Source organism: Dendrobates tinctorius, unplaced genomic scaffold (assembly GCF_039654945.1).
Source record: "Dendrobates tinctorius isolate UK_male_01 unplaced genomic scaffold, ASM3965494v1 ptg000039l, whole genome shotgun sequence".
NCBI classification, from domain to species: Eukaryota; Metazoa; Chordata; class Amphibia; order Anura; family Dendrobatidae; genus Dendrobates; species Dendrobates tinctorius.
Window position 1 is genome coordinate 60,246,604 of NW_027361707.1, and position 16,605 is coordinate 60,263,208.

The following is a 16,605-nucleotide window of genomic DNA, read 5'->3' on the forward strand; positions in this document are numbered from 1 at the left end:
CAGTGCAGAGATATGTAGCTGTCGGGGGAGTTGGAAAGTGACTTTCTCATAGAGAACAGAGAAAGGCTGTGCATTCATTTACCAGCTCTGGCAAAAATTAAGAGACCACCACATCAAAACCCAATCATGGGCAGCCCATCCTCCAGACCTGAACCCCACTGAAAACCTCTGGGATGTAATCAAGAGGATAATGGATAGTCACAAGTCTTCAAACAAAGAAGAACTGCTTAAGTTTTTGAGCCAGAAGCAGTGTGAAAGACTGGTGGCAAGCACACCAAGACGCATGAAAGCTGTTTTTAAAAATCGTGGTTGTGCCACAAAATATTGATTTCAGAACTCTTCCCGAGTTAAAACATTAACATTTTGCTTCTAAATGATTATGAACTTGCTTTTTTTGCCGGTCTGAAAGCACTGCTTTTGTTTTTTCTTTTTTAATCTTCACCATTTCTCCTTTTGAGAAAAAAAACAAAATTTATTGCTTGGAAATTCGGAGACATGTTGTCCGAAGTTTGTAGACTAAAAGAACAATTTACATTTTACTCAAAAATATACCGATAAAGAGAAAAATCAGACAAACTGAACATTTGGAAGTGGTCTCTTAATTTTTGCCAGAGCTGTATATAGTAGTGTCAGGAGAGAAAGCTGTGGGCTAACATCTGTCTAATATGCAGCTTAAAAAGGTAACCAGCACAAAAAATGTATTTTCTAACTATCTTTACACCCTAACCATTTTTTTTTAATTTACTTTCTTAAACAACAACCTATACTTCTCCCTATCATCTCTAAATATGCTTTCTACTGTGCTTCCTGTGACATTTCATTTGAGAGGAGTATCAAATATGAAATCACAGGAGGATGATGCTTTACTCATTCCCCGCAGCATCCATTGTCCCTCCTGGAACTGAACATCACGGTGGCAGCACTGCAGTTATTCACTATTTTCTTACATCGCCGCCCCCTCTGAAGATGCCCTGGATCCTGGGTAATGCATGCTGTGGGTGATGACAGTGCAGCATTGTTACTATTGCTTCTATCTTCGCCAAGCCCATAGCTTCTAATTGTAGAAGATGTTGTCACGAGGCGGTGCTAGAAGCAGTGAGTAACACCAGTGACACTCCACAGCTTCTAGTACTGCCCTTAAATGAATCATCATCAGGGGGTGGTGCTGGTGTCACTCATTGCTTTTTTTCTCTGCCTCCTGAAGACATTGCTTGAGAGCTGTGCTTGAAGCCTATGTTACTCACTGCTTCCATCAATATCCTATCCCCTAACAATGTCTATTACTTCAGTATCTTTGGCAGTTAAGATAGAAGCAGAATGTGGGAGCAGCAGTCACATCATATCCTTTTTTACGGGCCTGTAGCCGGCAAAATGATTTACTGGTCATTTATTTTCTCTTTACACAGTGAGTGCCGGCAGCGCTCACTGCTGAATACTGCGGCTCATGCAATGAAGAAGTACGTCCTGATGTAGGGAGGAGTCAGCGCACTCTGCAATCCAGTCCCAACAACGAAGACAGTGACCACAGCATCACTTGATGTGCCCCGTATTCTCCTGCTGTGATGTATGTGCCCCAGTGTCTCCTGCTGTGGTGCACAAGCCCCAGCATATCCTCTAGTGTATGTGCCCCAGCTTCTCCGGTAATGCCCCAACATCTCCTGTGATGCCTCAGCATCCTCTATGCTGCCCCAGTGTCTCTTGCTGTGACATAAATACAACAGTGTCTCCTGCAGTGATGTATAAGCCCCAGCATTTCTTGTTGTGATGTAAATGCCTTAGTGTCTCCCATTGTGAAGTATATGCCCCAGCATATGTTTTGATGTATATGCTCCGGTGTCTCCTGTGATGTATATGCCACAGCCCCAGCATCTCCTGTGATGGATGTAAGCCACTGTCTCCTGTGATGTATGTGTCTGCTATGATGTATGTGTCTACTGTGATATATTCTCCACAGTCCCATCAACTCCTCTGATGTATACAGTGGCATATAATAGCTTGCGCAGCCCTGGTCAAAATAACTGTTATTCTGAACAGCTAAGCAAGTTGAAGATAAAATGATCTCTAAAAGGCCTAAAGTCAACGTTGACTAGAGTTGAGCGATACCAGCCGATACTTGAAAATATCGGATCGGAATGGATCGGCCGATCTTAAAAAAAAGTATCGGTATCGCCGATTCCGATACCGGGAACCAATGCAAGTCAATGGGGCCAAAATATCGGAATTAAAAAAAAACCTTTCTTTCCTTGTAGGTTAATTCTACATGAAGAAAAACAACTAAGAATAATGTAGAATGTATTGTGGGAGGTGGAGGAGACATTAAAGCCATAGAGGTTTAGCCCAATCAAATGGAATAGCAGGAATTAAACTTTTTTTTTTAAAGATGTTAGGAGTTACAAAGATATTGACTATGTTAGCCTCATTTATATTTTGCCAGACATGTATGTCTTCTTCTTCTACTTCCTTTTTTTACATTCTTCTTCTTCTTCTACTTCCTTTTTTTACATTCTTCTTCTTCTTCTTCTACTTCCTTTTTTTACATTCTTCTTCTTATTCCTTTTTTTACATTCTTCTTCTTCTTCTTCTACTTCCTTTTTTTACATTCTTCTTCTTCTTCTTCTTCTTCTTCTTCTTCTTCTTCTTCTTCTTCTTCTTCTTCTTCTTCTTCCTTTTCTTACATTCTTCATATTCTTCTTATTCAACAATTATTATTCTACATATTCAGCTTCTTCATCTTCTTCCTATTCTTCTTCATCATATTCTTGTTTGTGTCAGGCATTCCTGTAGTTGTTATCTAGAAAAGTTAGAAGTTTACACCTTCCGTTCTGCCTGTCACAAAAGATTTACAACAGGATTTGTCCGCGTTCAGTTTGGCCTGCAGAAGCAGGCCTTTTCCAGGGGCACCACGAGGAGGAACGGACTCACCCCCATACACTGCTTAGTCTTCTTCTGCTTATAAATAAGATAATATCATTTGCTCAGAGTATTAGTCTTATGCTTAATGTTCTTCTGCTTTGTTTTTTTTATGCTTCTTTGTCTTCTCTCTCTTGTTGTTCTGCATCTTGGTGGTTGTCTTCCTGTTCTTTGTCCTCTTGAACCAGCTGACGGTACTGGCACCCGGAGGGGCAGCAGAAGGAACAAGAGCCAATGGCACTACCGAGGACCAGCTGACGGTGCTGGAACCCGGTTACTAAGCAGGAGGTACCTGTGCTACAAAGCACTACCAAGGACCAGCAGACGTTGCCGGAACTCGGATACCGAGATGGAGGCACCTAGGCCAAACGCTCTGACGAGAACCAGCTGACGGTGCTGGAACCCGGAGGGGTAGCATAAGCTGCAAGAGCAAATGGAAATAGCGAGGACCAGCTGACAGTGCTGGCACCCGGAGGGGCAGCAGAAGGAATAAGAGCCAATGGCACAACCGAGGACCAGCTGACGGTGCTGGAACCCGGTTACTAAGCAGGAGGTACCTGTGCTACAAAGCACTACCAAGGACCAGCAGACGTTGCCGGAACTCGGATACCGAGATGGAGGCACCTAGGCCAAAGGCTCTGACGAGAACCAGCTGACGGTGCTGGAACCCGGAGGGGTAGCATAAGCTGCAAGAGCAAATGGAAATAGCGAGGACCAGCTGACAGTGCTGGCACCCGGAGGGGCAGCAGAAGGAATAAGAGCCAATGGCACAACCGAGGACCAGCTGACGGTGCTGGAACCCGGTTACTAAGCAGGAGGTACCTGTGCTACAAAGCACTACCAAGGACCAGCAGACGTTGCTGGAACTCGGATACCGAGATGGAGGCACCTAGGCCAAAGGCTCTGATGAGAACCAGCTGACGGTGCTGGAACCCGGAGGGGTATCAGAAGTTACCCCTGAAAAGCAAAGTTGGCATGCCGCAAGCTGGCCGCAGTTACCGAATCACACAGTCCTACAGGGGGTGCTTGTCCTACTGGCACTATGGAACAAACCTTTCTTACCAGAACCCGCAGTCCACATAGGAAGCACCTAAACTGCTGGCACCCTAGCCTCGGCTAACCCAACCGCAACACGACATGGCAACTTGGGGTGGCAAACTGACATTGACACTTCCCGGAAACAGCAGGCAGGGCTGGAACCAAGCTGGGCAGGAGGGAGTACCCGTGCCAAAGTCAGTTATGAGCAGCAACTGGCGATGTTGGAGCCCAGGACAAGCACTTAGCAGGCTGAGGCCTGATGTGCTGTCAATTGGGAGGCAGCAGGACAGATTGCCATCAAAACAGCAGGGGAACAGCTGACGTTACTGAACCCCACAAACACAGGAGCTAGTGTTTTACTCTGTGAAGACGGCACTTCCGAGCAACAACTGGCTGTGTTGAAGCCCAGGGACAAGCACGGAGCAGGCTTAGGCTGCATTGAAGAAATTTTAAGATCGGTTGTAGACTACTAATTTGAACCAAGCTCCACTTAGGCCTGTGGATTCACTGATTTTCGTATTTCCCCTGTCCTCCAACCCCGCCAGTTACAGCTCCGAAGTGGCGTCTGCACAATCCACACTTGTTCCTGTGTTACAGGTGTTCAGTCCGGTCAGTTAATCCCCTGATGTGTGTCCGGCAATGTCGCCTGCTCTGTCCACATTCCGATAATGGGAATGTGGACAGAGCAGGCGACATTGCCGGACACACATCAGGGGATTAACTGATCGGACTGAACACCTGTAACACAGGAACAAGTGTGGATTGTGCAGACGCCACTTCGGAGCTGTAACTGGCAGGGTTGGAGGACAGGGGAAATACGAGAGACAGTGGAGCCACAGGCCTAATTGGAGCACGGTTAAAAATCAGTAGTGGTACGACTGTGTAGGCAGCAGGAGACTTTGCCATCCACACAGCAGGGGATCAGCTGACATTACTGAACCCCACTGAGACACGGGAGCAAGTATCTCTTTCCGTGTGGACGGCACTTCCGAACTACAACTGGCTGTGTTGAAGCCCAGGAAATAGGAGGGTGTAGGCAGAGGCCTACTGTATTTTGAATGAGTTTACAGCAGGAGAGACTGCCATCCACAAAGCAGGGGATCAGCTGACGTTACTGAACCCCACTGAGACACGGGAGCAAGTATCTCTTTCCGTGTGGACGGCACTTCCGAACTACAACTGGCTGTGTTGAAGCCCAGGAAATAGGAGGGTGTAGGCAGAGGCCTACTGTATTTTGAATGAGTTTACAGCAGGAGAGACTGCCATCCACACAGCAGGGGATCAGCTGACGTTACTGAACCCCACTGAGACACGGGAGCAAGTATCTCTTTCCGTGTGGACGGCACTTCCGAACTACAACTGGCTGTGTTGAAGCCCAGGAAATAGGAGGGTGTAGGCAGAGGCCTACTGAATTTTGAATGAGGTGACAGCAGGAGAGACTGCCATCCACACAGCAGGGGATCAGCTGACGTTACTGAACCCCACTGAGACACGGGAGCAAGTGTCTCTTTCCGTGTGGACGGCACTTCCGAACTACAACTGGCTGTGTTGAAGCCCAGGAAATAGGAGGGTGTAGGCAGAGGCCTACTGAATTTTGAATGAGGTGACAGCAGGAGAGACTGCCATCCACACAGCAGGGGATCAGCTGACGTTACTGAACCCCACTGAGACACGGGAGCAAGTATCTCTTTCCGTGTGGACGGCACTTCCGAACTACAACTGGCTGTGTTGAAGCCCAGGAAATAGGAGGGTGTAGGCAGAGGCCTACTGAATTTTGAATGAGGTGACAGCAAGAGAGACTGCCATCCACACAGCAGGGGATCAGCTGACGTTACTGAACCCCACTGAGACACGGGAGCAAGTATCTCTTTCCGTGTGGACGGCACTTCCGAACTACAACTGGCTGTGTTGAAGCCCAGGAAATAGGAGGGTGTAGGCAGAGGCCTACTGTATTTTGAATGAGTTTACAGCAGGAGAGACTGCCATCCACACAGCAGGGGATCAGCTGACGTTACTGAACCCCACTGAGACACGGGAGCAAGTGTCTCTTTCCGTGTGGACGGCACTTCCGAACTACAACTGGCTGTGTTGAAGCCCAGGAAATAGGAGGGTGTAGGCAGAGGCCTACTGTATTTTGAATGAGTTTACAGCAGGAGAGACTGCCATCCACACAGCAGGGGATCAGCTGACGTTACTGAACCCCACTGAGACACGGGAGCAAGTATCTCTTTCCGTGTGGACGGCACTTCCGAACTACAACTGGCTGTGTTGAAGCCCAGGAAATAGGAGGGTGTAGGCAGAGGCCTACTGAATTTTGAATGAGGTGACAGCAGGAGAGACTGCCATCCACACAGCAGGGGATCAGCTGACGTTACTGAACCCCACTGAGACACGGGAGCAAGTATCTCTTTCCGTGTGGACGGCACTTCCGAACTACAACTGGCTGTGTTGAAGCCCAGGAAATAGGAGGGTGTAGGCAGAGGCCTACTGAATTTTGAATGAGGTGACAGCAGGAGAGACTGCCATCCACACAGCAGGGGATCAGCTGACGTTACTGAACCCCACTGAGACACGGGAGCAAGTATCTCTTTCCGTGTGGACGGCACTTCCGAACTACAACTGGCTGTGTTGAAGCCCAGGAAATAGGAGGGTGTAGGCAGAGGCCTACTGTATTTTGAATGAGTTTACAGCAGGAGAGACTGCCATCCACACAGCAGGGGATCAGCTGACGTTACTGAACCCCACTGAGACACGGGAGCAAGTGTCTCTTTCCGTGTGGACGGCACTTCCGAACTACAACTGGCTGTGTTGAAGCCCAGGAAATAGGAGGGTGTAGGCAGAGGCCTACTGTATTTTGAATGAGTTTACAGCAGGAGAGACTGCCATCCACACAGCAGGGGATCAGCTGACGTTACTGAACCCCACTGAGACACGGGAGCAAGTGTCTCTTTCCGTGTGGACGGCACTTCCGAACTACAACTGGCTGTGTTGAAGCCCAGGAAATAGGAGGGTGTAGGCAGAGGCCTACTGTATTTTGAATGAGTTTACAGCAGGAGAGACTGCCATCCACACAGCAGGGGATCAGCTGACGTTACTGAACCCCACTGAGACACGGGAGCAAGTGTCTCTTTCCGTGTGGACGGCACTTCCGAACTACAACTGGCTGTGTTGAAGCCCAGGAAATAGGAGGGTGTAGGCAGAGGCCTACTGTATTTTGAATGAGTTTACAGCAGGAGAGACTGCCATCCACACAGCAGGGGATCAGCTGACGTTACTGAACCCCACTGAGACACGGGAGCAAGTATCTCTTTCCGTGTGGACGGCACTTCCGAACTACAACTGGCTGTGTTGAAGCCCAGGAAATAGGAGGGTGTAGGCAGAGGCCTACTGTCTTTGTAATGCGGAGACAGCAGGAGAGACTGCCATCTCCACAGCAGGGGAACAGCTGGCAGTGCTGAACCCCACTAACACTTGAACGAATGTGTTTGGCTCTGTGGAGACGACACTTCTGAACACCAACTGACGCTGTTGGAGCCCAGGATTAGGCGAGGAGCAGGCTGGGGCCTACTGGATTTTGGCAGGTGAAGGCAGCAGGAGACTTGCCATCTCCACAGCAGGGGAACAGCTGGCAGTGCTGAACCCCACTAACACTTGAACGAATGTGTTTGGTTCTGTGGAGACGACACTTCTGAACACCAACTGACGCTGTTGGAGCCCAGGATTAGGCGAGGAGCAGGCTGGGGCCTACTGGATTTTGGCAGGTGAATGCAGCAGGAGACTTGCCATCTCCACAGCAGGGGAACAGCTGGCAGTGCTGAACCCCACTAACACTTGAACGAACGTGTTTGGCTCTGTGGAGACGACACTTCTGAACACCAACTGACGCTGTTGGAGCCCAGGATTAGGCGAGGAGCAGGCTGGGGCCTACTGGATTTTGGCAGGTGAAGGCAGCAGGAGACTTGCCATCTCCACAGCAGGGGAACAGCTGGCAGTGCTGAACCCCACTAACACTTGAACGAACGTGTTTGGCTCTGTGGAGACGACACTTCTGAACACCAACTGACGCTGTTGGAGCCCAGGATTAGGCGAGGAGCAGGCTGGGGCCTACTGGATTTTGGCAGGTGAAGGCAGCAGGAGACTTGCCATCTCCACAGCAGGGGAACAGCTGGCAGTGCTGAACCCCACTAACACTTGAACGAATGTGTTTGGTTCTGTGGAGACGACACTTCTGAACACCAACTGACGCTGTTGGAGCCCAGGATTAGGCGAGGAGCAGGCTGGGGCCTACTGGATTTTGGCAGGTGAAGGCAGCAGGAGACTTGCCATCTCCACAGCAGGGGAACAGCTGGCAGTGCTGAACCCCACTAACACTTGAACGAATGTGTTTGGCTCTGTGGAGACGACACTTCTGAACACCAACTGACGCTGTTGGAGCCCAGGATTAGGCGAGGAGCAGGCTGGGGCCTACTGGATTTGGGCAGGTGAAGGCAGCAGGAGACTTGCCATCTCCACAGCAGGGGAACAGCTGGCAGTGCTGAACCCCACTAACACTTGAACGAATGTGTTTGGCTCTGTGGAGACGACACTTCTGAACACCAACTGACGCTGTTGGTGCCCAGGATTACGCATGCCGCATGCAGAGGCCAATGGGCAGCGGTTTTTATGGAGGTTGTGGACTACTACTGATTCTAACCATGCTCCACTTAGGCCTCTGGCTCCACTGTCTCTACTATTTACCCTGGCCTCCAACCCCGCCAGCTACATCTCTGAAGTGGCGTCAGCACAATCTACACTTGTTCCTGTGTTACTGGTGCTCAGTCCCATCAGTTGATCCCCTGATGTTTGTCCGGCAAGTTCGCCAGCTCTGTCCTCATTCCCACTACTGGTTATGGGAATGTGGACAGAGCAGGAGACCTTGCCGGACACACATCAGGGGATAAACTGATGGGACTGAGCCACAGGAACACAGGAACAAGTGTAGATTGTGCTGACGCCACTTCAGAGATGTAGATGGCGGGGTTGGAGGTCAGGGGAAATAGTAGAGACAGTGGAGCCAGAGACCTAAGTTGGGCACGGTTAAAAATCAGTAGTGGTTTGAATGTTGATGGAGCTGGTGACTCTGCCGTCCACACAGCAGGGGATCAGCTGGCATTACTGAACCCCAGTAACACAGGAGCTAGTGTGTTTCTCTGTGCAGACGACACATCTGAGCGACAACTGGCTGTGTTGAAGCACAGGGATTATAGTTCAGGTGGTAGAAAAATGAACACACCAGCAGACCTGGATACAGTTGCCAACCACTAATTTAGTCTGTAAGAGGAATGGCAAAGTCTTTGGAGATCCAGGCCTTGTTCATTTTCAGAAAAGTCAGCCGGTCAACATTATCGGAAGATAGTCGCGTGCGACGGTCTGTTAGTACACCACCTGCGGCACTAAAGACACGTTCCGATAATACACTGGCAGCAGGGCAAGCCAGCACCTCCAATGCATACTGGCTAAGCTCTGGCCATGTATCCAGCTTAGAGACCCAAAACTTGAAGGGGGAAGAGCCATCTGGGAGTACAGCGACAGGGCAAGACATGTAGTCTGACACCATCTGACGGAAGCGTTGCCTCCTGCTGACTCGAGGCGTCGCTGATGGTGTAGACAATTGTGGTGGACACACAAAACTTTGCCACATTTGGGCCATAGTGGTCTTGCCTTGTGCTGCGGCACTGCCTCTGCTCCCTCTTTGTGCAGAGTTTCCTCCACTGCCTCGACGCACAGAGCTGCTTTGTAAAGCACTTGCAACAATGCTGTCGGGTGGAATGGAAAACATTATGGACTGCACCAGTGACTCTTCGTACTCCCGCATTTTACGCTCCCGGTTCAACGTTGGTATGAGCCTTTGTACGCTGTCCCGGTAGCGAGGATCTAGGAGGGTGTACACCCAATAATCAGCCGAGACGAGAATGTGGGCGATGCGGCGGTCGTTTCTCAGGCACTGCAGCATGAAATCAACCATGTGCTGCAGACTCCCAACTGCCAAAGAACCGCTGTCCCCTGTTTGAGGCGTGACCTCGACCTGCTCTGCATCACCCCACCCTCGCTGTACATACTGAGTAGAGGTTTGTGTACCTCCCTCCTCTGGAGAGATGTCTTCCTCCTCCATCGACTCCTCCTCATCCTCCTCACAAAGTGTCCCCTGCCTAGGCCTTTGTGAGGAAACACGTAGCGCAGACTGTCCAGAAGCAGATGGCATTTGGGACTCCTCATCCTCCACCTCTTCTGAAACCTCATCCCTTAGTGCTTGCAGTGTTTGTTGAAGCAGGCAGATAAGGGGGACAGTCATGCTGACTAGTGCATCATCTGCACTCGCCATCCGCGTGGATTCATCGAAGGCACGCAAAACGAGGCAGATGTCCTTCATAGAGGCCCACTCAATGGTGCTGAAGTGTGAACGGCGCACAGTGCGACTTGTTTGCGCCTGATGCAGCTGGTACTCCATGACTGCTGCCTGCTGCTCACACAACCGCTCCAACATATGTAACGTTGAATTCCACCGGGTGGGTAGGTCACATATGATGCGATGTTCTGGAAGGCCAAATCGTCGCTGCAGAGCAGCGAGGCGCGATCTTGCCGTGCTGGAACGTCGCAAGTGAGCGCACTCTATGCGGACCTTGTGCAACAGTGCATCAAGATCCGGATAGTCCCTCAGAAAGCTCTGCACGACCAAGTTAAGAACATGTGCCAGACATGGGATGTGTGTGAGGTTGCCTAGGCCAAGAGCTGCCACCAGATTTCGGCCATTGTCACACACTACCAAGCCCGGCTGGAGATTCGCTGGCCCAAACCACACATCGCTCTCCAGCTTGATAGCATTCCAGAGCTCCTGCGCTGTGTGGCTTCGATTCCCCAAAGAAATTAATTTGAGTACAGCCTGTTGACGTTTGGCCACGGCTGTGCTCATATCGGTCGTAACAGGCTCCTGCTCTGCTGTTTCTGAGGAACTTGAGTAGGAGGAGGAGTCTATGTGTACAGACTGGAGTCCTGCAATCCGTGGCGTTGGAAGAACACGTACAGCGCCACTCTCCAGATCCGTACCCGGCTCCACAACATTGACCCAGTGGGCAGTGAGGGAAAGGTATCGTCCCTGTCCATGGTTACTGGTCCACGCATCGGTGGTCAGGTGGACCTTGCTACTAACGGCGTTTAGTAGCGCATGTTTTATTTTGCCCTCAACATGTTTCTGCAGGGCAGGGACGGCTCGCCTGCTGAAATAAAAGCGGCTGGGCACGTTGTATTGGGGGACTGCCAATGCCATTAAGTCCCGGAAGGTGTCAGTGTCCACCAGCCTGAATGACAGCATTTCAACTGCCAGAAGTTTGGCAATGCCAGCATTCAGAGACTGTGCTCGGGGATGGTTTGCCGAGTAAGGGCGCCTTTTATCCCATGCCTGTGCTACCGATGGCTGTGATGGATGGGAACGTGCTGTTATGGGTGGAATCTGACAGGGTCTCCGGACAACAGTGGCAGAGGTTCTTCCTTGGCGATCCTGTGAGGAAGCCGAACCAGCAGTGTGTGAGCTGGAGGAAGAGGGCCCAACACGAACTGAAGAGGTGGTAGGTGGTGCTGTACGTTGGCCTACGTCTTGAGGGTGTCTATGCAACTCCAACTCGTGCTTGGTGCGCACATGTTTCCACATATTTGTGGTATTGAGGTTGCTGACATTTCTCCCTCTTTTGACTCTCTGATGACACAGCTTGCATTTGACAAAGCAAATGTCATCTGCAACTGTGTCAAAAAAGGACCACGCACTGCAACTCTTGTGAGCGCCCGGTTTGCCTTTGGAAGGAGGAATGCTCCTAACGGGTGCCGAAGTGGAGGGTACAGGCAACCAAGTCTTCCCCCTCCCTCTGCCTCCTGTTTTGGCCGGTAGGGGAATCTCTTCCTCCGAGCTGCTCCCACCACCTTCCTGTTGCTCACGCCATGATGGGTCAAGGACCTCATCATCTTCCCTCCCCTCTTCAAACAGCTGCTTCTCCGGGGTTGTCTCGCCAGCACCGTACGCACCAGAAAGTGGCAACTGAGTCTCGTCATCATCTGATGCGTACTGAGGTGTGCTGACCATAGGCACTGGCCCACTCGCCTCTTCAGATTCAGAGGGACAAAGAAGTTGCGCATCACTGCATACTCCCTCTTCTTCACATTCAGGAATGCTGCTTGGCTGGCCCCCTCTTTCCAAGCCAACAGATTCCGAGAACAGAAGTAGAGATTGTGATGGCTCCTGTCCATGTCTCTCTGACTGCCTGGGCACTTTGGCAGGTGGTGAAGAGACAGATGGTTGCTCTTCGGTGCTCTGACCCTGAGAGGATGCGGAAGTAATTGAAGTCGATGCGTTAGCTGCCATCCATCCGACAACGGCTTCAATTTGTTCCTCCCGCAGCAGTGGGGTACGTTGAGGTCCTACAAAGCTGCGCATAAAGGACTGTTGCCTGCTAAAACTGGGGGATGCTGATCCACTGGTGCCCGCAGCAGGCCCAGAATCCCCACGTCCTCTACCTGTAGAATCCCCACGTCCTCTCCCTGCAGAATCCCCACGTCCTCTCCCTGCTGAAACTCCACGCCCACGCCCACGCCCCCGCGCCTTACTCCCTGCCTTCTTCATCTTGCAAGACTGCTTAAGATAGGCAAAAAAGGACAAAGGGGGGCCTTAGTGTGCTTATTCCTGAACAGCTGGTTACAGGTACAAGAAACACTAATTTTATGAAGTGTGTGTGTGTGGACTAGACTTTAATAGGAGCTGATGTGGCCTACACAAGTTCAAAATGTAGTGTTTGGTGAACTTTTTATGTGGTTTCTTTGTTTGAAACAAACTCAAAGTATGAGAACAAAGAATTGAAACTGATAGTATCACCAACTTTTTGGAGCTATTACAATGCAGGCAGGTAACCTACAATGCAAAAGATGAGGCTCCAAAAAAATTGGGTAATACTAATCTGGCTGCGCCGGCAGGGCACAAGCCAGAAAAAAAGGCTCCTCTATCTACTCCTATATAGTGTTTGCAACCAACCAATGTTGATGGATACGGATGGATGCACACTAATAGGAGAAGAAAAAATGAGCTGCACTCAGAGACAAATATGTGTGAGGCAGTGACGCACGTTGAGCGTCCTACAACCAGACGTAGCTGCAGGACACTCTACTCAGCGTGAGCTGCACTCACACACAGTCAGAGACCTCTCAGACAGCCGTCAACAGTGCAGCTAAGTGGGCACTGGCACTGACAGGCTGCAGAAAGGCTCCGCTGTGTACTCCTATATAGTGTTTGCAACCACCGTAGATGGAGACGGATGGATGCACACTAATAGAAGAAAAAATGAGCTGCACTCAAATAAAAATATGTGTGAGGCAGTGACGCACGCTGAGCGTCCTACAGCCAGACGTAGCTGCAGGACACACTACTCAGCATGAGCTGCACTCACACACAGTCAGAGACCTCTCAGACAGCCGTGAACAGTGCAGCAAAGTGGACACTAGCACTGAAAGGCTGCAGAAAGGCTCCGCTGTCTACTACTAGTGTTTGCAACCAACGTATATGGATACGGATGGAAGCACACTAGATTGAAATTATTTAAAAAATGCAGCTCAAAAAATAAAAGATGTATGAGGCAGCAGTGATCACACTGGGTGGCCTACAGCCTGACGTGGCTGCAGGACCCACTCCACAGCGTGAGCTGCACTCACACAGCCCTTGCAGACAGCTGTGAAAACAGCGCTGCTAGGGAAAAGCAAGCTACAGTGGTGGTTTATGTAGCCTGGATAAAGCACAATATTGTTTTTAGAATCGCTATTTCTAACTGTCCCTCACAGTCTTCTACAGCAGCCTGTCCCTAACTGAATTCACAGCAGAGTGACCAGAAATGGCGGCTGCGGTGGCTTTTATAGTGCATCATGACATCATTTCGGCAGCCAATCACAGCCATGCCAATAGTTAACATGCCTACATGCCTAACAGGATGTGCCCACACTTCGGAGGATTCCCATTGGCTTAATCAAAGCAAGCAGGCTCATAGCATGATGGGAACTTCCTATTCCGATTCCGATCCCGGAATCCGATATGAAAAAAGTGTCGGAATTAAGTATCGGAATTCCGATACCGCTGATATCGGTCGATACCCGATACTTGCGGTATCGGAATGCTCAACACTAACGTTGACACATTCTCTTTGTATTTTAGGCAAAAAATAAATATAAAAACACGTGGCCAAAGTTGATTGTACCCCTCGTTTAATGACAGAAAAACCCACAATGGTCACAAAAATAACTTGAATCTGACAAAAGTAATAATAAATAAAAAATCTATGAAAATGAACAAATGAAAGTCAGACATTGCTTAAGTTATTTCTGTGACCATCATGGGTTTTTCTGTCATTAAATGAGGGGTACCAACAATTTTGACTATGTGTATAGTAATTTTTCAAATTTTAAAAATTGTTAAAAGGAAAATGGGTGAGTGCAAATGTTTGGGCACCCTTAGAGATTTGTGTGAACACATAACATTAGACCAAGGTTAAAAGGAACAGTGGAGGTCAAGATAAGATCTGTAAAACCAAGCAAAATTTCAGGGAGGATTAATAAGAATCCCTGCTTGACTACAAAAGACCTTCAGAAAGATTTAACAGACTCTGGAGTTGTGGTATATTGTTTTACTGTTCATTGACACCTGCACAAATAAGGCATTCATGGAAGAATCATCAGAAGAAAACCTCTCCTTCATCTTCACCATAAAATGTAGCTTCAGAAGTATGCCAAAAAACATCTAAACAAGCCTGGTGCATTTTGCAAGCAAGTGTTTGTCTGTAAAGCACTGCAGAATATGTTAGCGCTATATAAATAAAGATTATTATTATAAGTACTGTGGACCGATGAGGTGAAAATAGAATTCTTTAGCAAAGGTATGTGTGGACAAAAAAGGGCACAGGATTTCAGTAAAAGAACATCTCACCAACCATTAAGCATTGGGTTGGAACATTTCATGGGTAGTGAGAAGAATGGATTCAAAGAAATTTCAACACATTCTTGATGCAAAGAAAACACCATCTGTATAAAAGCTGAAGTTGAAAAAAGGATGGCTTCTACAAGTGGATAATGATCCTACACACACTTCAAATTCCACATTAAACTACATCAAAAAGTGCAAGCTGAAGGTTTTACAATGGCCCTCACAGACCCTGGATCTAAACAACATTGAAAATCTCTGACTAAGGGATCATATTCACTTGTGAGAGACTCGCGCGATTCTCGTGCGAGTCCCTCGCCTGAATACCCGACACTGCCACCAGCACTCAGGCCAGAGCGTGCGGCTGCATAGAAATACATGTAGCTGCATGCTCCGGTCCGAGTGCCGGCAGTAGTGTCAGGTTTTCATGCGAGACTCGCATGAGAATCGTGTGAGTCTCTCGCAAGTGAGTATGAGCCCTAAACGTCAAAAGAACAGTGCATGCAAGATGACCCAGGAATCTCACAGAACTGGAAGAATTTTCCAAGGAAGAATGAATGAAAATCCCTCAATCACGAACTGAAAGACACTTGTCTGGCTATAAAAAGCATTTAGAAGCTGTGATACTTTAAAATGAAGCTACTTCTATGCAGGGTGCTCAAATTTTTGCAATGGCTCATTTTCATCTATGTAATTTTTAAAATGTGAAAGTTTTATAATATTTTTTTTGCCAAAAATACAAAGGTAATGTGTCATCTTTAACTTTAGACTAATTATGCAAATTGTCTCTTCAGAGAGGAAGAGGACGAGAACTCTAGTGCCACCTATTGGAGGTAGCAATCCTAAAAGTCAATGTTGACCCTTCAACGAGCCTAGTTACATGACTTAGGATAAAAGCCAAGCCAGAATCTCCATTTGCAGACACTGTGTTTCGGAGAAGATTTCATCTTCAACTTGCTTAACTACTGTATTTACAAAAACAGTAATTTTGATCAGTGGTGCCCAAACCTTTTCATGCCACTGTATGCTTCACTGTCTCCTGTGATGTATATGCTCCAGTGTCACGTGTGATATAAGACCTTTTACCTCCTGTGATTTTTATACCGCAGCCCCAGTATCACCTGTTTGATGGTTATAGATCAGTCTCGATGTCTCCTATATGATGTACAGTATATATAGGAGCCTCTGTGTACTCTTTGTGATGTACACAGTAGTCTTGATGTTTCCTAATTGATGTATAAACAGCAGACCTCCCACTGCTTTAGTTCTATAAATGTTAGATTAACATTGAAAAACTTCCCACTATGAGTAGACACGTGGAGTAATATGTATCTGTGATGAGAACTTACTGCTGAAAGTTTTTTTTTTAATTCATAGCAAAGGGTTGACAACTAGTGATGAGCGAGTATACTCATTGCTCGGGCTCGGGTGTCCTCCGAGTATTTTGGCGTACTCAGAGATTTAGTTTTCGTCGTCTCAGCTTCATGATTTGTGACTGCTAGATGTCATGATCCAGGACGGGGTTTCACTTTGCCCATCCTGGTCTGACTGGGGGTTAATTGTTCCACTTCTCCCTGGCAGAGGGCTGCTATTTAATGCTCACTGGACCTAGGTCCAGTGTCAGTTATACTCCTGCCCTCGGCTGAGTTAGTTGACCTTGTGCGTACGTGTGCCTT